Source organism: Bison bison, unplaced genomic scaffold (genome assembly GCF_000754665.1).
Source record: "Bison bison bison isolate TAMUID 2011002044 unplaced genomic scaffold, Bison_UMD1.0 scf7180017864108, whole genome shotgun sequence".
Taxonomy (NCBI): Eukaryota; Metazoa; Chordata; class Mammalia; order Artiodactyla; family Bovidae; genus Bison; species Bison bison.
Genome location: NW_011494680.1, coordinates 6,023,425 through 6,029,997, shown reverse-complemented (window position 1 = coordinate 6,029,997; position 6,573 = coordinate 6,023,425). Strand labels below are relative to the sequence as shown.

The following is a 6,573-nucleotide window of genomic DNA, read 5'->3' as shown; positions in this document are numbered from 1 at the left end:
AGAGGAATATCAGAAGGAACTGGATTTGTCACAACAATCCTGCATGGCACCACCTGCCCACCAGGGAGCAGGTTCTACTCCAAACTCGAAGCACCAGTGGCTGAAGAGGACCCCCAACACGGCCGGGTTCACCCCAGCACCTTGTTCCCAGGGACTACCCCCATGACGGGGAGAACGTCTTCACCTGTGCTCTGAGACCAGGTATGGAGCTGTGTTCCCACCACCAAGCACAGAGCCCATGGCCATGGCACCCCCTGAGCCCATCAGAACAGGGCACACAGCACTTCTTCTGACTGCAAGAACCTGGCTAAACCAAGAGCAACTTCTACAGCTTAAAATCTCAACATCCTCTCTAGGTGGTTAGTGGAGACTGGAACTTGTCCTGTCTACTCGATTATAAATATGCAGCAAAAAAAAAAAAAAAGTGAGCTAGTGAGAACATTAGAAAGTGTCACGGCATTTCCTAATTTCACTGATGAATGAAAACCCCTAATGTATCAGATGCAGAGTGCCACACCACGTGGGCAAACTGGCTCTCCACGTGCCCACATGACTGAGCCTCTCTTGAGGCCAAAGTGCAGAACCTACAGGAAAAGAAGCATCTTAGAGAACTTGAGTTTTCAAACTGGAATGTATTACACCTTTTCAAACATAGACCAGGATATTCCAGCAAACACAATGTGTTTGTGATTTTTATAAACTGGTGGTTCTCAGGAGGAACAATGAGCCTACGTGTGCGGAGGGCCCTTAAAGCAGGGTGTTTACTAGGGGTGCAGTCCTGGGGAGCGAGCTTAAATGCTTCCTGAGACGAAACCCAGGCAGAACTGAGCCAGTTAACCAGCCAAGTGCCTCTTTATGTAACGTTTGAAACACTTCTAACCAGAATTAAGGGATTTTTTTTCCCCCTTCAACTTGGCAAGCAACTGAAAAGACCAGTGTGGAGGAGGTGAGAAATGCCATTTCCAAGCTGAAGCCGAGTCAGCTGCCTGGGTGACTTAACCCCATCCTGGCACAATGGGTTGTTTGTCAGCTCCCAGCTCAGACGCACGGATGCAGTCCATACTGCAAGGGGGGCTGACAAGCACATCCTTCCTTCCTGTTTGGTCCTGAGCGCCTGCCGGCCACGCACTCCTCTCTCTGCTCTGTCCAGAGCCCGAATGGTGCAGTCACACCCGTTGCTGTGTCCTCCCAGACAGAAGTCCCGGCCGCACCCGCCTGGCCGTCCTCCGGTTTCCAGGTGCCAGCCCCGCCCAGAGAGCCACTGGCCACCAACGGGGGACAGCGCTTAGGGCAGCCAGGTTGGCCTCTCTTGGGCTTTCTTCCCCTGTGCAGGGCAAGGCCCAGGAAGTTCAGCCTGTGGTCCCCAGGGTGGGTGGGGGACAGGGATGCCTCTCGAAGGGAAGAGATCACAGCAGATCCCAGCACCCAGCATTGTCAGACCTCCAACTTCACACTTTTGTGGCTCAGTTGGTTAAGAATCTGCCTGTAATACAGGAGACCTGGGTTCGATCCCTGGGTTGGGAAGATCCCCTGGAGAAGAGAAAGGCAACCCACTCCAGTATTCTGGCCTGGAGAATTCCATGGACTGTAAAGTCCATGGGGTCGCAGAGTCAGACACAACTGAGAGACTTTCACTTTCACTGCCAAGACTGCTCAGTCTCGCTGCGTCTGACCCCACATGTGTGCTGATGAACCAACGCTGCTGAAAGAGCCCCTCTGATCCAACGTGTCCACTGATGAACCAGACTCTCCTCTCAGTAGGGCATCTGGGGTGTGAGAGTCATGTTAAGTCCATTAAAATTTGCTGGGATGACCACACACTTGGCAGTTAGTGCAAAGGCCCTGTTGTTCAAGATTTCTAGCCAAGGATTTGGCCAGACACCAAATCTAATCTCCCGGGGGTGGGAGGAAAGCAGACAGGCCTCTGACCCCACCCCAAAGGGGTGACCCCTGGGCACAGCAGGCCTGGGGGTTCTGCATCCTCCAACCCGGCTACGTAACTCAAGGTAGAAAGAATGTGCTTGTGAGGACAAGGGGCTTCCCAGGAGGCTCAGTGGTAAAGAGCCCACCTGCCAATGCAGGAGGTACAAGAGGCGTGGGTTCAATCCCTGGGTGGGGAAGTTCCCCTGGAGTAGGAAATGGCAGCCCATTCCAGTATGCTTTCCTGGAGAATCCCATGAGTAGTAGATTCTTTAAAAGTCTATCAAATGCTGTTTTGTTCTGTAAGAAGGAAACTAGAACTCCTGGATCTGAAATGAAAATTCTTAGAAATTCTGAAATTCTACAGAAATCAAAGCGATGATACCATGACCTGGAAGAAGGGGATCCAGAGAAAACCACTAATTTTAAAATATAAAGTTAATTCCATCACAAAGAACAACCTGAACCAAAATGTTTAGATGATATCATGCAAGACGTTATTTGGAAGAAATATATTTCAATTTAAGATTTTTAAAGAATTTTTATTCTCTTTCAATGTCGCGGGGTTTCTATAACTTAGGATGTTCCCAAAACAGAGATTTGTTTTCGCTGGGTGGACGCACCCTCTGTGATATAAGGTCACACCTGGTTTACTCACATGGCCCCAAATCACACCCCCTGGAGCCCAGGGAGGACCACTGGGGGCACCCCATCCCCAAACTCCTGACTCTGCCACCCAGAGTGTGGGAATCACCTCTGTCCCAAAACATGGGGACATTTTCCATACATGACTTAGCAACACGCCCCTGCCAGCCATCACCTGCAAATAAGTGAATTGTACATAACACAATGAAAGCTTGTCCTGATACTGGAATAAATACTTGCTACACCTGGACAAAGTTATTTTATTTAGAAAAGACCAAAAGTTACCAGTGCCCACTTGCTTCTGATGAAGATTCTTAAATATCCAGAAGGATTAAGAAAGCAGTACTTAGCAGTAATAACTTATTCCCAATAAAAGTGATCTCTGGCCAAGGCCCAACGAAAAGTTATGTGACCCAGATGAGGCTCTGGACGGGTGAGAAGGGCCTGCTTTCCTAAGACTCAGATGTCCTTGAGCAGAGCTCCTGATAACTGCCTCCAGGGCACACGGCTCCGGAAGTGCGGAGACAGAGATGAACAGGGAGACAGAGACAGAGAGAGAACAGCAAGACAGAGAGAGGCAGCCAGAGACAAAGCAGAGAAAGACAGTCAGAGAGACTGACAGAGAGGCAGGAAGCGCACGTGGATGCCTTCACGGCTGTAAGAAAGGCCACTTGAGCGGGAGCTGAATGGGTTTCCCAAAACCAGGTCACCTCAGGCGGACACCCAGGATCCCAGTCCCCCCTCCCCGGGGCACCCAGAGGAACCAGCATAGGTTCTCTGGCACCAAAATGCAGCGTTTCTCTGAGAGAAGCCACAAGGAGAAGGACTGGACGACCTCGCTGAGGACCTCCTGAGGGAAACTTCCTGACTCCAGGCAGGGGACACGGGACACCTGCACACCCTGCCCGAGGCCACTGGCCCGAGAAGGGGCCGCAGCCACGGAGCTTCCTGAGAAAGCCTCGCGAAGCCTGAGAACGCTGGCAAAGAGGAGACAGTGCCCTCCCTCCCTTCGGGGGCTGAGGCTCACAGCCTCTCACCGCCACCAGGAAGATGGGGTGCCAGCAAGGGGGCCGTTGGAGGCCAGGAGAGGAGACCCTGACCGGCCCATAGAGCTTCTGACTGCCCAGGGCTGGCAGCCCACGTCCCCTGGAGACCCGGGCCCAGGACGTGTCTGTGGAGGAGGCAAAGGAGACGGGAGGGCTGGCCCGTCCTGTCCAGGGAGGCCTTTGTCCAGAGGGCAGGGTCTCCAGGTGCGACTGAAGACAACACCCCGTCAGGGGCTGTGAGGACTACAGACCATGAGGGATTCATCCATCAGTGGCCAGTCAACGGCTAGAGGCTACTTCTTAAAAAACAGAATAGGTGTATGTTGAACTTTGAAAAAAATGCCGCACTTACTTTAGAAGGAGCTCAAGAAGCTGAAATATTTTCAAATATATAAATCTTAATCCAGAACTGCAACAATAGTTTAAGATGTAAAATGCAAAATCCAGACGTTTTTCAAATTCTAGATCTTGCAACTTCTCTGAACCATCCAGCATGTGGAGAGGACATCAAACCTGCTCCAAATGCCACAGACTCAACCAGCTGACAGGCCAGAGCTGAGGCTGGGGGAGCAGGGCCGGTGAGGACCCTGACTGCACAGCCCAGAGAACCAGAATTTTCAGTGAGCGATGCTTGACTCTCGGTGTGAGTGTGGATGCGTCCACAGAAGTACCCGGGAAGAACAGTCAGGCCATTTGCTTGAGCAAGACATTCCTGGAAAAATAAAACCATGCTCTGCAATCAGGAGGAGCACAAAGTCGTGCCGGTTCCAGCTCTGTGTCTCGGCAGAGCGCAGGCAGGGGTTCTCAAGGAAGAACTGATTGTTAGTAATTTACAAATAATATGATAGGTGAGATGGCTGGATGGCATCACCGATGCAATGGACATGAACTTGAGCAAACTCCAGGAGAGAGTAGGGGACAGGGAAGTCTGGCATGCTGCAGTCCACGGGATTGCAGAGTTGGACACAACTGGGCAACTGGACAATACAACAGATAAAGATGATAAACGTCCTATTTATTAGGAATTCAGAACTGAATTTCTAGAAGAACTCACATCAACACTGGGCATTGGCAAAGTCAAAAAAATTAATTCACTTCCATTGGGCACTTGCTCAGTGCCAGATAATTTCACAAATTTCCCCCCTAATTCCTTGTTTCGGTGGGGTCAGGCAGTGAGGGGCTCGGTCCACACCCAGGACTCGCATGCTCACCGGGCTCGGTTCACTGTCTCAGCTGTTGTTGTTGTTGCTCAGTCACAAAGTCATGTCCAACCCTTTGCAACCCCATGGACTGCAGCATGCTAGGCTCCTCTCTCCTCCACTGTCTCTTAGAGTTTGTTCAAATTCATGTTCATTGAGTTAGTGATGCTATCTAAACATCTCATGCTCTGCCACCCGCTTCTCCTTTTGCCTTCAATCTTTCCCAATGTCAATCCCCTCCACACACAAGGAAACCACAGAGAGAGTGGCCAAGCATGCAGGGCAGGGTTCACTAGAAAGGACACTCAAGCAGGTAGCCACAGCTGGACCTTGGTCCCCGAGTTTAAATCCAGGGTTGCCTCGCTGGGACAGCCCTCCTTCCGGATAGACACGGGGCTCTGCCTGCCCCGCCAGCCCAGGCACCCCTACTCTCCCATCAGCCCTCAGCCCAAGGCCACCAGGTCCAGAAACCACGGCTGTGTGTCCTTCACACCAGGAGCAGCATCTCTGACCACAGGCTGGGCTGCAGCCCAAAGGGGAGAAGCACTTCCTCCTCAGGTTTGGCCCCAAGCCTTGGGGGTACACATGGAAAGAGGGGTGTTGCCAGCTCCCCAGGGACACACCAAGGACCAGCTGCCCTTCTGCCTCCCCCCGAGCTCGCCGAGCCAGGCCTGGATGAGCAGGAGGCTTGTTCTCGGCCGCCCGGGGCTTCTCTGTGCTTGGCCACGAGACTCTACCCTGAGTCCTATGGATGCAGGGAAGCCAGGGTTGCCCCAGTCACCTTTCCACCAGCCTGCAGGCCCTGAATATTTGGCTCAGTCTCCTTCAGAAGAGTCTGAAATGAAACCGACATGTCATCTCATCATGACAACAGGGAGGCTCCAGGAGTCACACGTTCCCCCATCTCTCGGGCTGCAGGAGTGTTTACAAGGCTTCGGTCATCAACAGGCGGGCCACATCTTCCTCCAGTAAATGGTCCCAAACAGACCCCCAAGGGCCCTTCCCCGTCCCCTGCTCAGGTGCAGCGGGGCACCCACGGGAGGGGTGGGATGAGCATCCTCTCTCCTCCCGGCCGCAGGCCCTGTGGGAAGCTGCTGAGTCACCAGTAACAACAGTAACCAGGAGGCCCTGACATCATCTACCGGGCATCTCATGTCCAAGCTTTACATCTGTGGCCTTGTTCAGTTTTCACTGGTGCTTAGGAAAGACATTCTGAATCCTCACCAGAGGGCCAGAACACGCCCCCTTTCAGACATGACCCGTCTGACCTGCCTTTAGCAAACCGCCAGTTGCCCAGACTCGTGGCTTGTTGGCAGCAAAGCCAGGGTGTGAAGTCCCTTCCTCCACTGCGGGCGTCTACCTCCCCCACCATCCACAGGGGCCAGCGGGACGCGGTTCTGAGACGAGATAGGAAAACTCTGCAATCAGAAGGCGAGTGAAAAGATGCTGCGGTCCATACTCTTCTTCTGCAGGATGTGACGTTGTGACTCTTATCTATTTCTGTTACTGTATTTTCAGTTCAGTCCCTCACTTTCTTTTATCTACTTCTTTGTTACTTTCTGATTGGTGGATTCTATCTTCCTGCACCAGGCAGGATTCATTCAGTAACTCACTGGGCTTGAAAGAGTCTCGCTGGCAGAGCAATAAAATGGCATAACTGAGAACGGAATGCCCACTCCACTGTAACTCACATTCCAATGTAATATGTATATTCACTTGTTTGGTTTGTTCCCAGGGAGCAGAAGGATTGTCTTGTGCTCCCT

General features: G+C 52.1%; 1 long non-coding RNA gene across 1 annotated transcript in view; it reads right to left on the bottom strand.

Annotated features, from left to right (window-relative positions):
• Nucleotides 1-6,573, bottom strand: part of LOC104987855 — a 25,317-nt gene that overhangs the window by 2,980 nt on the left and 15,764 nt on the right. The gene's annotated exons all lie outside the window — the stretch shown is intronic.